The 25715-nt window shown below is 42.6% G+C and overlaps 1 pseudogene across 1 annotated transcript; it reads right to left on the reverse strand.

The window, feature by feature from the left end:
• Positions 1–14227: 14227 nt before the first annotated feature.
• Positions 14228–15596, reverse strand: LOC111555303 (annotated as a pseudogene). Its single transcript, XR_002735486.2, has one exon. The product of XR_002735486.2 is annotated as a keratin, type I cytoskeletal 18 pseudogene (transcript).
• Positions 15597–25715: the final 10119 nt, after the last annotated feature.

Here is a 25715-nt window from a genome sequence, read left to right on the forward strand (position 1 = left end):
AGAAGCCTCTCTGCAGTCATAAGCCAGTGACCTTTCTATAATGCAAATTTAGGTCCATATCCTCTTCCTGATGCCCCTTAATGCATGAAAGGCCTTCTCATGGCTGGCCTTTTCTACGTTCTCCAGTCTCATCATTTTTCACTTCTTCCACCCCCACCTCCAACATGCAATCTTTGCCCCAACCCTACTTAAAGACATGCAGTTCCCCAACACATAACATGCAATTTGATTTTTTAGGTTGTGTATTTATTTGCTGATTCCTTATGGTCTATCTCCCATCATTAGAATATTGGGTAATGAGAGTGGGAAACTTGTCTGATTTATGTATGGTGGTATTGCCAACACCTGGAATGACTCCTGATACCTGAAAGGCACATCTATAAAGATTTTTTAAATGGATGAATGAATTAATGAATACCTCAGTGCCTATGCACACACTGTTCCTTCCACTTAACATGTCCTTTCCCACTGCCTTTTATGACTTAAACCCTATTTTTCTTCCAAAACTCAGTTTCAATATCAATTCCTCTGGAAAACTTTTGCTATACTTTCCCTTCCCTCCCCACCACACACACACACACACACACACACACACACACACACACACACACGGGTTTACCTCTTCTGAGCTCCCATTACACCCCTACCCCATGCATAAGTCTCAGAAATAGTTGACTCTTGATCAAAGACTGATACTCCCCGTCCACAGTGCAAAGTTGTTGCCAGAAAGTGGCTACCTAGCCATAATATGAGGCCAAGAGGACTAAGCTCTAATGAATGGCTTATGGGCACCTCTTCCAAACCTATCCCCCCAAATCTTCCTGTGCCACACTCCAGTTTCGTCTTTCTTTTCTTTTCTTTTCTTTTTTTTTTTTTTTTTTTGAGACAGAGTCTCGCTCTGTCGCCCAGGCTGGAGTGAGTGCAGTGGCCGGATCTCAGCTCACTGCAAGCTCCGCCTCCCAGGTTCACGCCATTCTCCTGCCTCAGCCTCCCTAGTGGCTGGGACTACAGGCGCCCGCCACCTCGCCCGGCTAGTTTTTTGTATTTTTTAGTAGAGACGGGGTTTCACCGTGTTAGCCAAGATGGTCTCGATCTGCTGACCTCGTGATCCGCCCATCTCGGCCTCCCAAAGTGCTGGGATTACAGGCTTGAGCCACTGCACCCGGCCGCTAGTTTAGTCTTTCTTCCATTTGCTGACTGGTTGCAGAGGATCCAGAAGAGAACTTTGAGACTATGGAGATTGTTGGAGCTATGTGAGCACTGTCTGCCAAGCACCTACTCTACTCTGTAATAGAGGAGGGAAACAAACATCTACTATGCTAAGTCATGGGGCTTTGGGAGCTGTTTGTTATAGCAGTTAGCCTACCCTACATTATACAGCATACCATTAACCACAGTGCAGAGTACTGTCATAGTCCACGTGTCAGTCTCCTTTTCTATACTCCGTGCTCTTGAGGCAGGGACTGTGAGTCACTTCTCTACTTTACCAGGGCCTAATGCAGGATCTGGCACATAACTATGTGCACTTAGTATGTCTGGCAATTGGCATGACTCCAGAAATAAAAAAAGAAAAAAACAGACAAAGCCAAACCTTGGTTTTCTCCCTAACAAGCTTTCTCCCATAAAATCCCTTTGCCATTTTCACTATAGGGAATTTCTGAGATGATGTTTTACTGCAAGAAGCATTTGGACCCCTTCTTCTCTACTAAAACACTTCACCCATCCTCCTGAGAACCTCTGCCCTGTACATCTTATTACCAGGCTGTTTGGCTCTCAATCACTAAACAAAGAGCTCACTGATGAGAATTACTTTTGAAGGAGCAATCTATGCCTGTGATTAATTTCACCCTTCCCTGGAATGTTTTGTTTGCTTTGTTTTTGTTTCAATAGCACCTTTTTCTGTTAAGAATGAAATAAACGGTGCCTGATTTCCCCTCTTCTTTCAACCTAAACTAATCATTACTAATTCTGACTTACGTGAATTTATCCTGGTGAGATCTACATTTAACTGAGATCCTAAAAAACCTAGGTGGAAGTTAATTACATTTCTGAAACAAAGAATGAATCTAAATGGATTCTGAAATGTAAAATGGAAATGGACTTTTTAGTTCTAAGCCAATGTTCAGACTCACAAGTATTGTCTTCGTCTGTTTGGTGCTCTACAACAGAATACCTGAGACTGGGTAATCATGAAGAACATAAATTTATTTCTCATAGTTCTAAAAGCCGGGAAGTCCAAGATCAAGGTGCTGACAGGTTAGGGCTCCGTCTCTCTGTTTCTCAGATGGCAGTTTGAACACTGTATCCTCCAGAGGGTAGGAACACCATGTCCTCATATGGCAGTAGAGCAGAAGAGAGAGAACCCACTCCCATAAGCCCTTTTTATAGTGACAAGCTATAGTTTGGATGTTTCTCCTTCTAAATCTCATGTTGAAATTTGATCCCCAGTGTTGGAGGGAGGGCAGGGTGGGAGGTATTTGGGTCGGGGAAGAGATCCCTCATGGATGGCTTGCTGCCATCCTCATGGTAATAAGTTACTCTCACTCTATTAGTTACTGCAAGAGCTGGTTGTTAAAAAGAACATTGTAACTTACCCCTCTCTCTCTTGCTTCCTTTCTTTCCATGTGGTCTCTGTACATGCTGACTCTTCTTTCCCTTCTGCTCTGAAGATAATCTGCTTGAGGCCCTCACTAGAGGCAGATGCTGGGTACCATGCTTCTTGTACAACCTGCAGTACAACCTGCAGAACTGTGAGCCAAAAAAAATCTCTTTTCTTTATAAATTACGCAGCTTCTGGTATTCCTTTATAGCAACACAAATGGACTAAGTCATAAAATTGGTAACAAGGAGTAAAGTGTTGCTCTAAAGACATTTGAAAATGTGGAAGAAGCTTTAGAACTGGGTAATGGGCAGAGGTTGGAAGAGTTTAGAGGGCTCAGAAGAAGATAGGAAGATGACGTAAAGTTTGGAAATTCTTAGAGATTGGTTAAGTGGTTGTGACCAAAATGCTGATAGAAATATATAGAGAAAAGGCCCTGATGACAAGGTCTCATTGGGAACTGAAGCAAAGGTCACTCATGTTACATCTTAGCAAATAACTTGCTTGCATTGTGGCCATGATCTAGGAATTTGTGGAAGGCTAAACTTAAGCATGATGATCTATCTGGCAGAAGAAATTTCTAAGCAGTGAAGCATTCAAGGCATGGTGGGCTGCTTTTAACAGCTTACAATCAGATATGGCAGCAAAGGAAGCTCCTAAAAGTGAAATTTATACTTAAAAGAGAAGCAAAGAGTAAAAGTTTGTAAAATTCACAGCCTGGTCATGTGTTGGATAAGGAAAGAACATTTTCAGGAGAGGAATCCAAGGGTGCTGCAGAGCAACCACTTGCCAAAGAGATTGGCATGACTTAAAAGGAGCCAGGTGCTAATAGTCAAGACAATGGGGAAAAAACCCCAAAGGTATTTCAGAAATATTTGAGGCAGCTCCTTCCATCATGGGCCTAGAGGCCTAGGAGGACAGAATGGTTTATGTGGACAGGCCCAGGGTGCTGCTGCCCTGCACTGCCTCAGGATGCCATTCCCCACATTCCAGCCACTTTGGCTAGTACAGCCCAGGCTCAAATGGCCTCAGGTATTGCTCAAGCATCTGCTCTAGGAGGCACACACCATAAGACTTGGCAGCTTCCATGTAGTGCTGAGTGTAGGCACCCAAAATGCAAGAGTGGTAGAGGCAAGGAAGCTTCCATCTAAATTTCAGAGGAGGTATTAGAAAGACTGAATGCCCAAGGCAGAATTCTGCCCCAGGGATGGAGCCATCACATAGAGATTCTACTAAGGAAGCAGACTATTGGAGCTGTGAGAGTAGGGTTTGTGCCCTCTAGACCCCAGAATTATAGAGCCACTGGAAGCTTGCAACCTCAGCCTGAAAAAGGCACTGGCATTCAATTCCAACTCATGAGAGCAGCTGCATGGCCTGTACCCAGCAAAGCCATGGCCTTGGGGTGTGAGACATGTGTGCCAGGATGTGAGACATAAATCAAGTATTTTTTTTTTTTTTATCATTAAGACTTAATGTCTGCTCTTCTGGGCTTCAGACTTGAATGGGTCCTATTACCCTTTTCTTTTGGCCAATTTCTCCCTTTTGGAATGGGAATGTTTACCCAGTGCCTGTACCACCATTGTGTCTTGGAAGTAAATAACTTTTTTTATTTTACAGGCTCACAACTGTAAATAACTTTCTTGAGTCTCAGATGAAACTTGGACTTTGGAGTTCATGTTGGACCACAAACGTACTTGATTAAATTTCCAAGACATACATTTTGGGGAGTATATTCAGACCATAGTGCCAAGACCAGCTCAGTCAGGGAGACCCTAACCCACCAGCGCTAGAGGAATTAAAGACACAAACACAGAAATATACAGATGCAAAGTGGGAAATCAGGGGTCTCACAGCCTTCAGAGCTGAGAGCCCCAAACAGAGATTTACCCATGTATTTATTAACAGCAAGTCACTAATTAACATTGTTTCTGTAGACATCCGATTAACTAAAAGTATACCTTATGGGAAACAAAGGAATGGGCCGAAATAAAGGGGTAGGTCTAGCTAGTTATCTGCAGCAGGAACATGACCTTAAGGCACAGATCGCTCATGTTATTGTTTGTGGTTTTAAAATGCCTTTAAGCGGTTTTCTGCCCTGGGCAGGCCAGGTGTTCCTTGCTGTCATTCCAGTAAACCCACAACCTTCCAGTGTGGGCATTATGGCCATCAAGAACATGTCACAGTGCTGTAGAAATTTTGTTTATGGCCAGTTTTGGGGCCAGTTTATGGCCAGATTTTGGGGGGGCCTGTTCCCAACACCATAGCATTCCACCTCTGGCCCTCCCAAATACATGTACTTCTCACATACAAAACACATTCATTTCATCCCAAAGGCTCCACAAATCCTAATTCATTCCAATATCAACTCAAAAGTTCAAGTCCAAAGTCTCAACTAAATCAGATGCGGTTGAAACTCAAGGCACAATTTATCCTGAGGCAAATTCCCTCTATCTGTGATCCTAAGAAATCAAACAAGTTATGTGCTTCCAAAATACGATGGTCGAACGGTTGTAAAACAGACATTTCTATTCCAAGGGGGGAAATAAGACAGAAGAAAGGAGAAACAGGTTCCAAGTAAGTCTAAAACTCCACAGGGCAAACATTAAATCCTAAAAGTTGAGAACAGTCTTTTTGTTCTCCATGTCTCACCTTCCAAACATCCTGGGGTGGGGTTGGGCTCCAAGCCCCTGAACAGCCATGTCCCTATAGCTTCACAAGGCAAAGTACATGCTTCAGCTCTCACACATTAAAGTCACATGCCTGCAGCTTTCCCAAGCTGATGCTGCATACTGGTGGCTCTACAGTTCTAGAGCCTTGGGCATGGCCCCATTCCCACAGCTCCACTAAGAATTGTCCTAATGAGACTCTCTCCAGTGGCTCTCTCCTTGCTGCAGGTCTCTGTTAAAGGTCTGAGGCTGTCCAAAACATCCTTTGAAATTTAAGTGGAGGAAGCCATGCCTCCTAAACTCTTGCACTCTAAGTACCTGCAGAATTAGCATCACGTGGACATCACCAAGGCTCACCACTTAAGCCCTCAGGAGTTGTGACCCAAGCCATACTTGGGCCCCCCTGAGCCACAACTGGGGCAGCTAAGGAGCACTACTGCACTGGAACGTGGGGAGCACAGATCTCAGGCAGCCCTGGGCAGTGAGTCCTGAAGTCCCATGAGTGACCTGGGTCCATCCCCACAAACCATTCTGGCCCTGGTACCCTGAGCCTGTGATTGGAGGGGCAGCTCAAATATCTCTGAAACATCTTTTGGGTCACTCTCCCTTTGTCTTGCTAAATAGCACTTGGCCTCCTTCTATCCATACTAATCTCTATCATAAACAGTCACTTGGCCGCACTCTTAGCTTTCTCTCCTAAACACACGTTTAGTCGTTACATGACCAGGCTGAGAATTTTCCAAATATTTGCATTCTGCTTCCCTTTTAGTTATAAATTCCATCTTTAATCATTTCTATTTTCTTGCATTTTACTATAAGCAACTGAGGGAAGCCACACAGCATCCTGCTTGAGATTTCTGCTTAGAGATTTCTTTTGCCAAATATCCTAGTTTATCACTGTTTAAGTTCTGCCTTCCATAAAGTTTGAGGACATGACCATAATTCAGCCAAATTCAATGTGCCAGCAAATTCAGTGTCTGATAAGGGCACTCTTAGGGGCTTGCAGATAGCCATCTTCTCATTGTGCCCTCACGTGTCAAAGATCAGAGGGAGCGTGCAAGCTCGCCAGTCTTTTTGTGTTGGAGTACTAATCCTATTGACGAGTGCTCCATCCTAATGACCTACTTACCTCTCAAAGGCCCCACCTTCTACTACCATGACATTGGAGGTTAGGATTTCGAAATATGAATTTGGAAGGACACAAACATTCAGTCCATAACACTATTACATATACATAAGGGTTTATATAATAAGGCTTCTACATTAGTAAATGTTTATGATAGGTTAAGAAAATTATCTTGGTTCTATGGAATATATTATTTCAAAGCAACTGCTTTTTAGAGAAATGTTTGACTTGTGCATTTTAAATTTACTGACCTGCCTTGATTGCATCTGGAGAAATATGAAAGGGAAAGAAATGATAACTTCTTCAACTGAAAAAGAAAGCAAAAATAAATCAGTCACTCCCAAGGGACATCTTATATGTCAGTTCAGACTATGTAGCTTGATTGATGTAAATCTGTGTATCACTCTTCTAGTACTATAAACAGATATTTACTTCTCCACTTTACTCCACATTCTGACACATTGGTTCAGGGAAAGGCATAATTACTTCAGCAATTAAGCCTACCAAATACTAAAAGTGACTTATAAGACAGCAACATGGAAACTGGACTTTGAAAGCTTTGGAATAGAAAGACTTGGTAAAGAAACTACCAGAAAGATTGAAAGAGAAAAGAAAAGAGACAAAGCAACATAAAGAAATCTGTACCACAAGTTAGGGTGGGTTCTGGAACCATGAGGAAGGAAGATGGGGAGGAAGGCTGGGTTTTCTGTTTATCTAATGGCTGGAGGATCTGATAGCTGACTCCCTTGCTTATCAGTTCACTTCTCCATTAAGTCTCTGAGGTCCCTGCAAAGTCAACCCTGGTAATACATGAGATGCAGTGAAACAAATAATATTCATATTTTTGAAACAAACTCACAAATTGTTTAAAATGGCTACTACTGCCACTAATATCCAGCTTCTATTCCTACCTTTCTGTCTGGTTACATCTTAGTATTTTCCTATTTTAAAGGTGCCAGAGCCTCCCCTGAAACTCCCCTGCCCAGCTCTGCTTTATTAATTCTTTTTTTTCTCCCTCTGAGCTCAGGGATCTAGCGAAATCTGGCAAGACTAGCTCACCATTTGCTAATACTGTGACCTGGATTGGATATGTTTCATTTAATAAACAGTAAGAGTTTTAGCCTTGGGCTATCAATACATCTAACGCTGCAGTGGACCCACAGTTTGTTTACAAGGGATGTTTTTGCTTAGGATAAAACATGAGCTGTTGATTTCTTCTGAGTTTGCAGAATGGACCAAGATTTGGGCAATTATTTTAGGTTTTTTTCAAAAATGCTCACGAAGGTGTTATCTGAGTCCCAACATATTCAGTAAAATTTGTAAATTTCTTCCCCAGATAAATTTGGAAGTTCTCATCCCCTTCTGATAAGTAACTGGAAGGAAAAGATATTGCCACTCAGCACAGAAGTAGTACTCATTACATCATCCTTGATTCAATGATTCATTTCCAAGTCTCCTTGATTCACTTTAATAGTATTACATCATGCAGTAATAACTAAGTCATATCATAAGTGTGCTGTGAGGTAGATAAATTATCCCTTTTTATGGATACTCAAGAACACACATCTATTAAGCAGAAAATTTAAAATCTGAGTTTGTCTTAACGCCACACAGACTTAACTTTCATAGCACTATTCTAGGAGTGCAAAGGACTACAGATTCTAAATCATTTTAACCTTTGTGATCTTATTTGATCTGAAGCACAGCACTCTGTAGTAGCTATCATTATGTCCAGAAAGAAACTGAAGCTCCAAGAGTTTGAATAACTTGCCCAAAGTATGGCTGCCATGGCTACGGGTGCAAATATGGGAATTTCAGTTAAATTCGATTTTCAGATAACAAATAATATTTGGGAAACATACTAAAAACTTCTTTGGTACTTATCAATTTCAGTTTATTCCATTTAAGATAAGCAACAAAATAACTTTTAGTGTAAGTTATGTCCCAAATAGTATTATTTATCTAATATTCAAATTCATCTTGGTGTCCTGTATTTATATATGACAACCTTAGCCTAAAATCACACTAATGGCGTGAGGCAAGTTTGGAACTACAAGATAGGTCTTTGCTCCTAAACCCAGGGCTCTTTCCACCACACCAGAATAAGGGGCCTAAACCCCTACTCAGATTTGTAAATGGACTATTATAGACAACTGCCTCTGATCAGATACTCAAATACTCATATAAACTAGTATTTTTCCTACATGTAAATTAACCTTGTAGCTGGTATGAATCTCAGTCCATACAGGATGATGTCAAAAATTAGAACTTAATTTGGTATAACTGAACTTGGTTTCTATTTTAAATCCTCCTCCTTGCTGGAATAGTGGAAGTACTGCTTCTAGGCTCTCTCCCTAATATGGGCTATGATTCTGGGATCTTACTCAGTGTCAGGTTCCATAGGAGCAGGGTCCCTTCTGGTTACTGTGTCGTCGGCCCACACAAGATGTGTGAAGCCTCGCAGCCCTGATACTCCTGTGACAGGCTGAACTCACAGGCTTTTGGCAAACTGCTAAAGCTTGCATCCTCTTTTGCAGGGTCTCTGGAAAACTGGCTGCCTCTGAGAGCCTCTGCCTAGGAAATGGGGTAGACGTTCTCTCTGTTCTCGTCACCTCTTACCCTCTCCCCAACCTGGGGACAAGATGGATATTTTTCTTTTTTTTTTTCCTAGTCTTTGAGAAATCATATTTCCCTTCAGTTTCTGGCAGAAACTTTTATCCATTCTTCAGAATTTTTTCCTCATTCCTTTGGGTTTGGACTTTCAAAGATAAAAACTAGAAAGATTTCCACATGTATACATCTCTACCACACTCTCTTCTCTCTTCCCTGGGGTAAGAAACACAAGACCAACTAATTGCTTGAATGCACAAGAGACAGAAGGAAATTCAGGGTGAGAAAAAAATTTATTAGTATCAACATATTCTCCTGACACAACACAATATAAGAGTTACACTTTTGTCAACAAATTACATGTTATGGTTTCTCCATTTAATACACTGCTCTATATATCTCTGCAACTAAAATTGGTATAATCATCCTATGCAGCCAGACTAGTTACCTGAAACCAGGCTCATCAGATTACTTCCTAGCTCAAATTCCTCCAACGGGTCGCCCTTGTCTCCAAAATATAGTTTTAGTCTCCATGGCTTAGCACATGAAGATGTCCAGTCTGCCCATTCTGTTTTTACCTCCATCTTCCAAAGCTCCTTAGCATGGAATGCTAAGTATGGAGTAATACCACACTGTTTATTACCCCACAATATTACCCTGCCTCCAATGCCTTGCTTCTTCCCCTGTTCCTCTCCAAAATTCCCAAACTGTTGCCATAAATGTCGACTTCCTATCCCCACCATCCCTCAACTACAGAAGCCCATACCAATCCATTTCCGCTCACATCAACTAATTCCTCTGCCAACCACCTTACTCAGTATCCCTTTATATCTCTAAGAAGGATACCTTGCTATTTTAAACATGAAAACCTCACATGTGCTAGCAGAACATAGGTTAATTAATATGTCCAGGTTTCTTTGCTTAGGACTGGAATTGTACCACCTCCATGCAGTAACATTGGTTGTGTCATAATAATGAATGCCTGGCCAGGTCCTGAATAGAAAAAGTAAGAAAGCAAATGCTTTATTAAATGCAATTGTCTGATAGAAAAATAAGAGGCCCACTGAGATGTGAAAGAAGACTTTAAGAGTGAAAAGGTAGAAACCATCCAGTCCAGCACAGCCCTTCAACTTTCAGTTGAAGAAATACCTTCCGCCCTCACCCACACCCACTGCCACAAGTTTCCGCTTGTTGTAATGAAAGATGGTACTCCTCACACGCTATACAATGCGGAAAGCCCACTGCTACAGACTGAATGTTTGTGTCCCGCCAAAATTCATATGTTACGTCCTAATCTGTAATGTGATGGTATTTGGAGGAGATTAGGTCATGAGGGTGGAGCACTCTTGGGCACATGAATGAAATTAGTGCCCAGTAAGCACCTTTGCCATTACCACCATGTGAGGACTCACAGAGAAGACGGCTGTCTATGAACTAGACACTGAATCTGCTGGCATCTTGACCCTGGACTTCCAGGCTCCAGAACTGTCAGAAATAAGTTTCTATTGTTTATAAGCCACCCAGTTTGTGGTATTTTTGTATAGTAGCCCAAGGAGATTAAGATACTCACTTGCTAAGAAGTTTATAAAAGCTCACGGGCATAATTAGTGACAATCAATAAATGCATAACATGTGCGAATATGATGTATGAAGCCAAAAAAGAGATACTCTGAGAAAGACAGTGAAGAAGACGGTAGGGTTTCCAAACTTTCTAAGCTTTCACGCTTCACATTTGCTCCACTGGAGCATCGTCTATCAGTGAATTCCTCTAAAAACTGTGAGTGGGTAGTTCTTATGGGCATTCTTATCTATTGTTTTATCCTTGGACATGTTCAGAGCAAAGCTGCTTTTTCAAAGTAGAGAAAGGATCTCACCTGAAATGCACCATCTTCTTGGGTGGCTGGAGAAAAACTCATATTCAGACCAGAATCTAGAACTGAGGGGAAGGCCCTAGGTGAGAGGCAGAATTCGCATTTTTCCTTGGCCCTGACCTTGAAGAACCTTAAGTGTCAGGGAAATCAGTGCTGACATCTAGGAAACCAGATTTCAGCATCAGGGAAGACAGAAATTGTCCTCCACATGGAGGCAGTGTAGGAACTGGACTGGGGGACTCAGGAAGACACAGCAGAATGGCATAGGCCTGGGAATCCGGTGAGAGAGCCACCCAGGGTAACATCAAGAGACCTAGATTGTTTAAGCTGAACTTTTCTGCCTCTAATATCTTTATTTATATTTTACATTTGCCCCTAGAATTTGGTGAAGTCCTCTTGAAACTGCCAGCTTGTCTAAGCTGGACTGAGGGGAACCAAAGGAAAGGGTTTGTATCCATTCATGGGCCTATATTTTTCACAGCCTAATCCCTGCACACTAGGAGCCGGGCTCAGGGGTGGCAGTGGACATCCTAATATGAGTGCTCCAAGGGAAAACCAAGTCACAATCCCTTGGTCCCACCACAATTCCTCACCTGTCAGGTACCTCCAGCCCTGTGAGAAAGATCTCTACAAAAGCACCCTCAGTTCTCCACCCCCAACCCTACCAACAAGTGTTACTAAAAATAGCAACAGGGTCCAGGGCTGTTGACAGCTGGTCTTTCCCAATATCTTCAACACAGTCCATGACTGAGCTTCCAGGTTCACACTTCTTCCCTCTTACAACTCTAATTTGCATGTCATTCTCTGTTGGGCATCTACCTACTCATCCAAAAAAGAGCCAGACAAGCATGAACGGCAGAAACTCAATGCTGACTTTGGGACTCTGGCTTTGGGACTGTTGGGCAGTCCCATCATTACAGGTGGACCAGTGCTCAGCATTAAGCCACCATTGGTGTCTTGTTGAACAATTTCCCAGTGACAGGCAAAAAAAAAAAAAAAAAAAAAACAGTAACCCTCAGAGCCATGCATGTCTGGCTGAGTATACAGACCAGGCAGAGCCTGGGGGTCCAAGACCACAGCAGGAGCCCTGGGGCCTCCTTTTCTGGAGATCTAAGTCTTAACTACTATTCTGAAAATAGGATCTAAATGCCAGAGGGCTTCCCAGTAGAGATTTAATTTAGATAGAATGTGCAGAAAAAAGCATGAAATCAGAACTGACAGCAGATGGAAGGGCTAGGATGTTACTTCAAATACATGACCTGGACTCAAAATAGAGAGAAAATTATTCTCCACCACATCAGATTATTAAAGTCACCATCGCATCCCTAGCCACAGGTGCTCACTGCTCTAGGGCTGCTGTCTTCACTGTAATGAAGAGTCTGATTCTCAAGCTATAGGTAAGTGGACGAGAGCTACTCAGGACAAGGGAAACTTGGGTATGATTCTTCTGAGTCTATGATGCCATTTATTACATTTTATTGTATTCTCATTAAATTCACTCCCAGTAATAATAAAACACAACATATATTGTCATTGACTATGTTGCAAACCCAATGTCAAGTAATTTAGATGAATTATCTCATTTAGTCTTCACATCAACCCTGTGAAGTAGGTGCTATAATTACCCCTTTTTAAAGATTATGAATCTGAAGTTTGGGGACTTTGGGTCATTAGCCCCATTGCTTGACTCAAACCACTGGTCATCTGACTCTTGAGTCTAAGCTCTGATGCTATACCACTTCTGTAGACTGTAAATACAAAGGCAGGAAAAGTGCCATTCATTCAACCATCCAACAAATATTTTGAGCAACTACTATAGACTACTGTGAGCTATTCTAAGTGTTAGCAGTACAGTAAACAGACAATGCTGCTATTTGTAAGAAGCTAACATTCTGCAGATGGGAAAACAGACAAGAAACAAGTAACCCAATAAATGAAAAAGATAAATCAGGTAGTGATAAATACTAAGATTGTAATAAAATAAGCAGACATGCTGGCTAGAGAATGACTAGGTCCAGGTGTGTGGCTGAGAAGGCGGGTGTAACTTTAACCTGAGTGACTAGGGAAGATCTTCCTTAGGAGATAACATTTGAGCTGAAACCTGCAAGATAAGAAAGAAATAGTAATGTGAAGATCTGGGGAAAGAGAATCCCAGGCAAGGGACTGAGCCATGTTTAAGAAACAGAGAGGAGGTTCATGTGGCTGGAGCAAAACAAACAAGGAGGATATTCCACCTGATGCTGGAGATGAGGTTTTATTTTCAGGGTAACTGTAAGTCAATGTTGTCTCCTTTACCTCTGAATCTATAGCACTTAGTGATGTGTTCAAGGTATATGTTAATTGTCACTGAATAAAATGTTTGCTGCATGAAGAAATGAAAGAGTGAACAATACCCAGCTTTCAGCTCGAAGGAAGAAGTTACAGAATGATGTGCCCTGTAGAGGACTAAGAACCTGATCTAAAGTCCAAGATGCAGAGTCTTTCCTTCTCCCTCTGCTGCACACTGAGTGGGTGGCTAGACCCCCTAGAGATACTGCAGAACTGAGAACGGCAAGTCAAAGTTTATTATGTTACGTATAAGGAGTAGAAGATGGTCATGCCCAGTGTGGCAATTCCTCAAGGATCTAGAACTAGAAATACCATTTGACACAGCCACTCCATTACTGGGTATATACCCAAAGGATTATAAATAATGCTGCTATGAAGACACATGCACATGTATGTTTATTGCGGCACAATCCACAATAGCAAAGACTTGGAGTCAACCCAAATGTCCACCAGTGACAGACTGGATTAAGAAAATGTGGCACATATACACCATGGAATACCATGCAGTCATAAAAAAGGATGAGTTCATATCCTTTGTAGGGACATAGATGCAGCTGGAAACCATCATTCTCAGCAAATTATCGCAAGAACAGAAAACCAAACACCGCATGTTCTCACTCACCGGTGGGAAATGAACAATGAGAACACTTGGACACAGGAAGGGGAACATCACACACCCGGGCCTGTTGTAGGGTTGGGGGAGGGGGGAGGGATAGCATTAGGAGATATACCTAATGTAAATGATGAATTAATGGGTGCAGCACACCAACATGGCACATGTATACATATGTAACAAACCTGCACATTGTGCACATGTACCCTAGAACATACAGTATGACTAAAAAAAAAAAAAAAGAGAGAGAAGAAGATGGTCATGCCATTGCTCTGTGTGTGTGTGTGTCCCTACTCACAATCTGCACAATAGTTTCCTTGCTTGGCCGGGTGCATGATCCTTTTCAAACTCCAAAGGACAAAATGTATATAACACATAGGAGGCAATATCCCTGGGGACTGTAGCCCTCATTTCTTTTTTTTTTTTTTTTTTGAACTCTGAACTTTTTATTGGCCTCCTGCTCCCCAAAGGGTACCCTGCTTCTGCTGGCTTAATGCCTCAGAACTTTGGTGTCGTTGGTCTCAGACACCACTTTGCCATCCACTATCCGGCGGGTGGTGGTCTTTTGGATGGTTTGCATGGAGTTGCTGCTGTCCAAGGCACCACCAAGACTGAATTCCTCGCCGTCTTCCAGCAGGCGGCGGTAGGTGGCAATCTCAGCTTCCAGCTTGACCTTGATGTTCAGCAGGGCCTCATACTCCTGGGCCTGTCGCTGTCCCTCTGCCCGGGTCTGTGCCAGCTCTGACTCCAGGTGCAGCAGGATCCCATTGAGCTGCTCCATCTGTAGGGCATAGCGGGCCTCCACCTCCCTCAGGCTGTTCTCCAAGCTGGCCTTCAGATTTCTCATGGAGTCCAGGTCGATCTCCAAGGACTGGACTGTACGTCTCAGCTCTGTGAGCGTCGTCTCAGCAGCTCCAACCTCAGCGGACTGTGTGGTGACCACTGTGGTGCTCTCCTCAATCTGCTGAGACCAGTACTTGTCTAACTCCTCTCAGTTCTTCCGAGCCAGCTCGTCATATTGGGCCCGGATGTCTGCCATGATCTTGGCGAGGTCCTGAGATTTGGGGGCATCTACCTCCACGGTCAACCCAGAGCTGGCAATCTGGGCTTGTAGGCCTTTTACTTCCTCTTCGTGGTTCTTCTTCATGAAGAGCAGCTCCTCCTTGAGAGCCTCGATCTCTGTCTCCAGCTGCAGTCGAGTGACATTGGTGTCATCAATGACCTTGCGGAGCCCATGGATGTCATTCTCCACAGACTGGCGCATGGCCAGCTCTGTCTCATACTTGACTCTAAAGTCATCAGCAGCAAGACGGGCATTGTCAATCTGCAGAACGATGCGGGCATTGTCCACAGTATTTGCGAAGATCTGAGCCCTCAGGTCCTCGATGATCTTGAAGTAATGGCTCCAGTCTCTGACCTGGGGTCCCTTCTTCTCCAAGTGCTCCCGGATTTTGCTCTCCAGCCTCCGGTTCTCGGTCTCCAGGCTCCTCACTCTGTCCAGGTAAGAGGCCAGGCGGTCGTTCAGGCTTTGCATGGTCTCCTTCTCGTTCTGGATGCCTCCCATTCCTGCCAGACCCCCGGCCATCCCTGAGGCCAGGCCCCCGGACCCCACGGCGCCCCGGAAGCTGGTGGAGCGGGACACGGAGATCCGGGAACCAGAGCCCCCAGCGCCTGCATAGACACTGGCCGCGCTGCTGACCGGCTGGGCGCTGTAGCTGGGCGCCTGGACAGAGCCCAGGGACCGGTAGTTGGTAGAGAAGGTGGAGCGAGTGGTGAAGCTCATGCTGTATGGGAGGAAGGCGAGACGACAGGACTCAGGCTTTGCCGACCAGCCCTCATTTCTGGATGACAAATTCTGAAGAGTCATGCTTGCTCCTTCCAAGGGATTCAAGCATGAACAGGAAGGAAACTTGGCAAAGACTCACACCAGCCTCCTGAGGGACAAGGGATGACATCCTTAAGCCAGTCTATACCTAACCGTTTGTCTGGCTCATGTTTTACCCTCCTTCGTAGTGCTTATGACATGTCATGTGGTAAAAATGAGTTTCTGATGATCTCCAAACCACAGATTCACCACAGGAAGCAAGCATGCAGGCCATTTTAAATAGTTGCCTGGCACATCCTTATTTTACCCAGAATTTTATCAGCCTATTTTCCTGTTTAGATAATGCTTCTACCCCTCCAAATGCTACAGAGAGATAGCACATCGATAAGGTCAAAGAGAGAACACCTGGACCAGAGAGGCAGGTCTCAGGGCCAAAGTGTGACTGTGAACCTAGGCAACATAGCAAGACTCCAGCTCTACAAAAAAAAAAAGAAAAAAGAAAAAAAAATTTTTTAACTAGCCAAGCATTGTGGTGCACATCTGTTGTCCCAGTTACTCTGGAGGCTGAAGCAGGAGGATGGCTTGAACCCAGAAGTTCAAGGATGCAGTGAGCTACAATGGCACCACTGCACTCCACCCTCGGTGACAAAGCAAGACCCTGTCTCTGAAAAAAAGTGTGACTGGAAACTCAATGAACTTTAGTTGTCTTACATCTTTTCCATTTTTTCCCTACCATGCTCCCACCTCCACTGGCACTCCAAGTTGGAAGCAGATCTGGCTTTTGAATTACAGTTTTACTACAATTAGCAGTGCGACGTCAGTCAAGCTACTCAACTTTTACGTGTCTCAGTGAGCCAATCTGTAAAATTAAGAGAATAGTGCTGAGAAGATAAAATGCATAAAGCACCAGAGCACCTAACTCACTTCTGGCATCTATTCAGCACTCCTTCCCATCCTTCTCCCCAAATCCAAAGGCCACACTCCCTTCACTCTCTAAGGACATATTAAATAGCACAGAGAAGATACTCACAAAAAATATTTATCATGAAGGTATTATTAATAATATCCAGTAACATCAATTTTATGTTTCCTTTCCAAGCAGTATTTAAAGTTTAATCCACAGCAAATAATTCCTAGTTAAGGGATTTTATGCCATGTAGTCATATTGGCAAAGGGTAAAGAAGTCTTTACCAAATACAGTATAGACAAACTGAGGCTATGAATGAGTTTACCATGCCATTATCCCCACTTCCATATGGTGCTATCATAGTTCATTCAAATGAAGAGGTTAACTGAGGAAAAACCACCTAAAGCTTGGGAAGTGCAAATCTTAGGCAGACCAAACATTTATTGACTCTTGGAGATAAAAAAAATCATTAACTCAGAAAAGAAACTCTATTCATACAGTTCTTCAACCAGATTCCCATTCCTGCAGACTTTAATAAATGTTGTGAGGGGATCTGGCAAGATGGCCAAATAGGAATAGCTCCAGTCTGCAGCTTCCAGCACGACCAACACAGGAGGGTGATTTCTGCATTTCCAACTAAAGTACCCTGTTCATCTGATTGGGACTGGTTAGGCAATGGGTGCAGCCCACGGAGGGCAAGCAGAAGAAAGGTGGGGCATTGCCTCACCCAGGAAGTCCAAGGAGCAGGGGGCCTCCCTTTCCCAGCCAAGGGAAGCCGTGAAGGACTGTGCTACCTGGCCTGGATACTACACTTTTCCCACAGTTTTTGCAATTCACAGACCAGAAGACTCCCTCGTGTGCCTGTATCACCTGGACCCTGGGTTTCAAGTACAAAACTGGGCAGCTGTTTGGACAGACACCGAGCTAGCTGCAGGAGGGTTTTTTTTTTTTTTTTTGGTACCCCAAAGATGGCTGGAACTCCTGCAAGACAGAAACGTTCACTCACCTGGAAAGGGGGCTGAAGCCAGGGAGCCAAGTGGTCTTGCTCAGTGGGGTCCCAATCCCACAGAGACCAGCAAGCTAAGAACCACTGGCTTGAAATTCTAACTGCCAGCACAGCAGTCTGAAGTCGACCTGGTATGATCGAGCTTGGTGGGCTGGGGGGTGACGGGGCGTGCATCTGCCATTACTGAGGCTTGAGTAGACGTTTTTCCCCTAACAGTGCTAAGGAAGCCTGGAGTGGAGGTTCAGACTGGGTGGAACTCAACACACTGTGACAAAGTGGCTGTGGCCAGACTGCCTCTCTAGATTCCTTTTCACTAGGCAGGGCAACTCTGAAAGAAAGGCAGCAGTCCCAGTCAGGGGCTTATACATAAAACTCCCATCTTCCTGTGACAGAGCACCTTGGGGAAGGGGTGGCTGTGCACACAGTTTCAGCAAACTTAAACATTCCTGCCTGCCGGCTCTGAAGAGACCAGCAGATCCTGACAAGGAGGGTTCTCCCAGCACAGTGCTCGAGCTCTGCTAAGGGACAGACTGCCTCCTCAAATGGGTCCCTGGCCCCCATGCCTCCTGACTGGGAGAGACCTCCCAAAAGGGGTTGACAGAAACCTCATACAGGAAAGCTCTGGCTGACATCAGGTGCCCCTCTGGGATGAAGCTTCCAGAGGAAGGAGCAGGCAGCAATCTTTGTTCTTCTGCAGCCTCCATGGGTGATACCCAGGCAAAAAGGGTCTGGAGTGGACCTCCAGCAAACTGCTGCAGACCTGCAGAAGAGGAGCCTGTTAGAAGAAAAACTAACAAACAGAAAGCAAGAACATCAACATCAACAAAAAGGACCCACACACGGAAATCCCATCCAAAGGTTATCAGTCTCAAAGACTGAAGGAAGATAAATCCACAAAGATGAGGAAAAACCAGTGCAAAAATGCTGAAAACCCCCAAGATTAGAATGCCTCTTCTCCAAATGATCACAACTCCTCTCCAGCAAGGGCACAAAATTGGACAGATAATAAGTTTGACGAATTAAAAGAAGTAGGCTTCAGATGGTGGGTAACAACAAACTTCTCTAAGCTAAAGGAGCATGTTCTAACCCAATGTAAGGAAGCTAAGAACCTTGACAAAAGGTTACAGGAACTGCCACCTAGAATAACCAGTTTAGAGAAGAATATAAATGACCTGATGGAGCTGAAAAACACAGCATGAGAACTTCAGGAAGCATACACAAGTATCAATAGCCAAATTGATCAAGCAGAAAAAAGGATACCAGAGACTGAAGATCAACTTACCGAAATAAGGCATGAAGACAAGATTAGACAAAAAAGAATGAAAATGAACGAACGAAGCCTCCAAAAAATATGGGACTATGTGAAAAGATCAAACCTACAATTGATGGGGTACCTGAAAGTGATGGGGAGAATGAAACCAAGTTGGAAAACACACTTCAGGATATTATCCAGGAGAACTTCCCCAACCTAGCAAGACAGGCCAACATTCAAATTCAGGAAATACAGAGAACACCTTGAGAAGAGCAACTCCAAGACACATAATTCTGATTCACCAAGGTTGAAATGAAGGAAAAAATGTTAAGGGCAGCCAGAGGGAAAGGTCAGCTTACCTACAAAGGGAAGCCCATCAGACTAACAACAGATCTGTCAGCAGAAACCCTACAAGCCAGAAGAGCATGAGGGCCAATTTTCAACATTCTTAAAGAATTTTCAACCCATAATTTCATATCCAGCCAAACTAAGTTTCATAAGTGAAGGAGAAATAAAAGCCTTTACAGACAAGCAAATGCTGAGGGATTTTGTCACCAGTTGGCCTGCCTTGCAAGAGCTCCTGAAGGAAGCACTAAATATGGAAAGGAAAAACCGGTACCAGCCACTGCAAAAACACACCAAAATATAAAGACCAACGAAACTATGAAGAAACTGCCTCAACTAATGTGCAACATAACCAGATAGCATCATAATGACAGGATCAAATTCACACATAACAATATTAAACTTAAATGTAAAAGGGCTAAATGCCCCAATTAAAAGACACAGACTGGCAAACTGGATAGAGTCAAGAACTATTGTTGTGCTGTATTCAGGAAAGCCATGTCACATGCAAAACGACACACATAGGCTCAAAACAAAGGGATGGAGGAATATTTACCAAGCAAATGGAAAGCAAAAAATGCAGGGGTTGTAATTCTAATATCTGATAAAAACAGACTTTAAACAAAGATAAAAAAGACAAAGAAGGACATTATATAATGGTAAAGGGATCAATGCAACAAGAAGAGCTAACTATCCTAAATACATATGCACCCAATACAGGAGCACAGAGATTCGTAAAACAAGTTCTTAGAGACCTAAAAAGAGACTTAGATTCCCACTCAATAATAGTGGGAGACTTTAATACCCCACTGTTGATATTACATCAATGAGACAGAAAATTAACAAGGATATTCAGAATTTGAACTCAGCTCTGGACCAAGCAGGCCTAATAGATATCTACAGAACTCTCCACCCCAAATCAATAGAATATACATTCTTCTCAGCACCACATAGCACTTACTCTAAAAGCGACCACAAAATTGGAAGTAAAACACTCCTCAGGAAATGCAAAAGAACGGAAATCATAACAAACAGTGTCTCAGACTACAGTGCAATCAAATTAGAACTCAGGATTAAGAATCCAACTCACTCAAAATTGCACAGCTACACGGAAACTGAGCAACCTGATCCTGAATGACTACCAGGTAAATAATGAAATTAAGGCAGAAATAACAAAGTTCTTTGAAACCGATGAGTACAAAGAGACAACATACCAGAATCTCTGGGACCCAGCTAAAGCAGTGTTTAGAGGGAAATTTATAGCACTAAATGCCCACATGATAAATCAGAAAAGATCTAAAATTGACACTCTAACATCACAATTAAAAGAACTAGAGAAGCAAGAGCAAACAAATTCAAAATCTAGCAGAACAGAAGAAATAACTAAGATCAGAGCAAAACCGAAGGAGACACACACACAAAAAACTTCAAAAAAGAAATCAATGAATCCAGGAGCCAGTTTCTTTAAAAAAAAAAATTAACAAAATAGACAGACTGCTAGCCAGACTAATAAAGAAGAAAAGAAAGAAGCAGCAAATAGACACAGTAAAAAAATGATAAAGGGGATATCACCACCAACCCCACAGAAATACAAACTACCATCAGAGAATACTATAAACACCTCTACACAAATAAACTAGAAAATCTAGAAGAAATAGATAAATTCCTGGACACATACACCCTCCCAAGACTAAACCAGGAAGAGGTTGAATCCCTGAATAGACCAATAACAAGTTCTGAAATTGAGGCAGTAATAATAGCCTATCAACGAAAAAATCTCCAGGACTAGATGGATTCACAGCCAAATTCTACCAGAGGTACAAAGAGGAACTGGTACCAATCCTTCTGAAACTAATCCAAACAATAGAAAAAGAGGGAATCCTCCCTAACTCATTTTATGAGGCCAGTATCATCCTGATTCCAAAACCTGGCAGAGACACAACAAAAAAGAAAATTTCAGGCCAATATCCCTGATAAACATCGATGCGAAAATCCTCAATAAAATACTGACAAACAATCCAGCAGCACATTAAAAACCTTATCTATCATGATCAAGTCAGCTTCATCCCTGGGATGCAAGGCTGGTTCAACATAGGCATATCAATAATCAGTCACATAAACAGAACCAATTACAAAAACCACATGATTATTTCAATAGATGCAGAAAAGGCCTTCAATAAAATTCAACACCCCTTGATGCTAAACAAATCAAAACTAGGTATTGATGGAACATATCTCAAAATAATAAGAGCTGTTCATGACAAACCCTTAGCCAATATCATACTGAATGGGCAAAAGTTGGAAGCATTCCCTTTGAAAATCGGCACAAGACAACGATGACCTCTCTCAACACTCCTATTCAACACAGTATTGAAAGTTCTGGCCAGAGCAGTCAGGCAAGAGAAAGAAATAAAGGGTATTCAAATAGGAAGACAGGAAGTCAAATTGTTTCTGTTTGCAGAGAGCATGATTGTATATTTAGAAAACTCCATTATCTCAGCCCAAAAACTCTTTAAGCTGATAAACAACTTCAGCAAAGTCTCAGGATACAAAATCAATGTGCAAAAATCATAAGCATTCCTATACACCAATAATAGACAAGCAGAGACCCAAATAATGAGCGAACTCCCATTCACAATTGCTACAAAGAGAATAAAATATGTAGGAATACAACTTACAAGGGAAGTGAAGGACCTCTTCAGGGAGAACCACAAACCACTGCTCAAGGAAATAAAAGAGGACAAAAACAAATGGAAAAAAAATCCATGCTAATGGACAGAAAGAATCAATATCATGAAAATGGCCATACTGCCCAAAGTAATTTATAGATTCAATACTATTTCCATCAAACTACCAGTGACTTTCTTAACAGAACTAGCAAAAACTACTTTAAATTTCATATGGAACCAAAAAAGAGCCCATATAGCCAAGACAATCCTAAGCAAAAAGAACAAAGCTGGAGGCATCATGCTACCTGACTTCGAACTGTACTACAAGGCTACTATAACCAAAACAGCACGGTACTGGTACCAAAACAGATATAGAGACCAAGAGAACAGAACAGAGCCCTCAGAAATAATGCCACACATCTACAACCATCTGATCTTTGGCAAATCTGACAAAAACAAGCAAAGGGGAAAGGATTCTCTATTTACTAAATGGTGCCGGGGAAACTGGCTGGCCATATGCAGAAAACTGAAACTGGACCCATTCCTTACACCTTGTATGAAAATTAATGTTTGAGATCTGAGAATGGACAGACTGCCTCCTCAAGTGGGTCCCTGACCCCCAAGTAGCCTAACTGGGAGGCACCCCCCAGTAGGGGTAGACTGACACCTCACACAGGGGGTACCTCTCTGAGACGAAGTTTCCAGAGGCATGATCAGGCAGCAAATTTGCTGTTCAGCAATATTCACTCTTCTGCAGCCTCCGCTGCTGATACTCAGGCAAACAGAGTCTGGAGTGGACCTCTAGCAAACTCCAACAGGCCTGCAGCTGAGGGTCCTGACTGTTAGAAGGAAAACTAACAAACAGAAAGGACATCCACACCAAAACCCCGTCTGTATGTCACCATCATCAAAGACCAAAGGTAGATAAAACCACAAAGACAGGGAAAAAACAGAAGAGAAAAGCTGAAAATTCTAAAAATCAGAGTGCCTCTCCCCCTCCAAAGGAATGCAGCTCCTCACCAGCAACGGAACAAAGCTGGACAGAGAATGACTTTGATGAGTTGAGAGAAGAAGGCTTCAGATGATCAAACTTCTCTGAGCTAAAGGAGGAAGCTCGAACGCACCGCAAAGAAGCTAAAAACCTTGAAATAATATTAGACGAATGGCTAACTAGAATAACCACTGTAGAGAAGTCCTTAAATGACCTGATAGAGCTGAAAATCATGCATGAGAACTACGTGACAAATGCACAACCTTCAGTAACTGATTCGATCAACTGGAAGACAGGGTATCAGTGACTGAAGATCAAATGAATGAAATGAAGCAAGAAGAGAAGTTTAGAGAAAAAAGAGTAAAAGAAACGAACAAAGCCTCTAAGAAATATGTGACTATGTGAAAATACCAAATCTACATCTGATTGGTGTACGTGAAAGTGACGGAGAGAATGGAACCAAGTTGGAAAACACTCTGCAGGATATTATCCAGGAGAACTTCCCGACCTAGCAAGGCAGGCCAACATTCAAATTCAGGAAATACAGAGAATGCCACAAAGATACTCCTTGAGAAAAGCAACTTCATAATTGTCAGATTCACCAAAGTTGAAATGAGGGAAAATATGTTAAGGGCAGACAGAGAGAAAGGTTGAGTTACCCACAAAGGGAAGCCCATCAGACTAACAGCGATCTCTTGGCAGAAACTCTACAAGCCAGAAGAGAGTGGGGGCCAATGTTCAACATTCTTAAAGAAAACAATTTTCAACCCAGAATTTCATATCCAGCCAAACTAAGTTTCATCAGTGAAGGAGAAATAATATCCTTTACAGAAAAGCAAATGCTGAGAGATTCTGTCACCACCAGGCCTACCCTACAAGAGCTCCTGAAGGAAGCACTAAACATGGAAAGGAACAACCAGTACCAGCCACTGCAAAAACATGCCAAAATGTAAAGACCATCGATGCTAGGAACAAACTGCATCAACTACCAAGCAAAATAACCAGCTGACATCATAATGACAGGATCAAATTCACACATAACAATATTAACCTTAAATGTAAATGGGCTAAATGCTCCAATTAAAAGACACAGACTGGCAAATTGGATAAAGAGTCAAGACCCATCAATGTGCTGCATTCAGGAGACCCATCTCATATGCGGAGACACACATAGGCTCAAAATAAAGGGATGGAGGAAGATCTACCAAGCAAATGGAAAACAAAAAAAGGCAGGGGTTGCAATCCTAGTCTCTGATAAAACAGACTTTAAACCTACAAAGATCAAAAGAGACAAAGAAGGCCATCACATAATGGTAAAGGGATCAATTCAACAAGAAGAGCTATCCTAAATGTATATGCACCCAATACAGGAGCACCCAGATTCAAAAAGCAAGTCCTTAGAGACTTACAAAGAGACTTAGACTCCCACACAATAATAATGGGAGACTTTAACACCCACTAGACAGATCAATGAGACAGAAAGTTAACAAGGATATCCAGCAATTGAACTCAGCTCTGCACCAAGCAGACCTAATAGACATCTACAGAACTCTCCACCCCAAATTAACAGAATATACATTCTTCTTCTTAGCACCACATTGCACTTATTCCAAAATTGACCACATATTTGGAAGAAAAGCACTCCTCAGCAAATGTTAAAAAAACAGAAATTATAACAAACTGTCTCTCAGACCACAGTGCAATCAAACTAGAACTCAGGATTAAGAAACTCACTCGGCCGGGCACGGTGGCTCAAGCCTGTAATCCCAGCACTTTGGGAGGCAGAGACGGGCAGATCACGAGATCAGGAGATCAAGACCATCCTGGCTAACACGGTGAAACCCCGTCTCTACTAAAAAACACACAAAAAAAAACTAGCCGGGCGAGGTGGCGGGCGCCTGTAGTCCCAGTTACTCGGGAGGTTGAGGCAGGAGAATGGCGTAAACCCGGGAGGCGGAGCTTGCAGTGAGCTGAGATCCGTCCACTGCACTCCAGCCCAGGCGAAAGAGCAAGACTCCGTCTCAAAAAAAAAAAAAAAAACTCATTCAAAATTGCTCAACTACATGGAAACTGAACAACCTGCTCCTGAATGACTACTGGGTACATAACAAAATGAAGGCAGAAATAAAGATGTTCTTTGAAACCAATGAAAACAAAGATACAACAGAACAGAATATCTGGGACACATTTGAAGCAGTGTGTAGAGAGAAATTTATAGCACTAAATGCCCACAAGAGAAAGCAGGAAAGATCTAAAATTGACACCCTAACATCACAATTAAAAGAACTAGAGAAGCAAGAGCAAACACATTCAAAACCGAGCAGAAGGCAAGAAATAACTAAGATCAGAGCAGAACTGAAGGAGATAGAGATACCAAAAAAAAAAAAAAAAAACTCTTCAAAAAAATAAATGAATCCAGGAGTTGGTTTTTTGAAAAGATCAACAAAATTGATAGACCGCTAGCAAGACTAATAAAGAAGAAAACAGAGAATAATCAAATAGACGCATTAAAAAATGATAAAGGGGATATCACCATCAACCCCACAGAAATACAAACTACCATCAGAGAATACTATAAACACCTCTATGCAAATAAACTAGAAAACCTAGAAGAAATGGATAATTTCCTAGACACATACACTCTCCCAAGACTAAACCAGGAAGAAGTTGAATCCCTGAATAGACCAATAACAGGCTCTGAAATTGAGGCAATAATTAATAGCCTACCAACCAAAAAAAGTTCAGGACCAGACAGATTCACAGCCGAATTCTAAGAGGTACAAGGAGGAGCTGGTACCATTCCTTCTGAAACTATTCCAATCAATAGAAAAAGAGGGAATCCTCCCTAACTCATTTTATGAGGCCAACATCATCCTGATACCAAAGCCTGGCAGAGACACACACACA

This window comes from Piliocolobus tephrosceles, chromosome 10 (assembly GCF_002776525.5).
Source record: "Piliocolobus tephrosceles isolate RC106 chromosome 10, ASM277652v3, whole genome shotgun sequence".
Taxonomy (NCBI): domain Eukaryota; kingdom Metazoa; phylum Chordata; class Mammalia; order Primates; family Cercopithecidae; genus Piliocolobus; species Piliocolobus tephrosceles.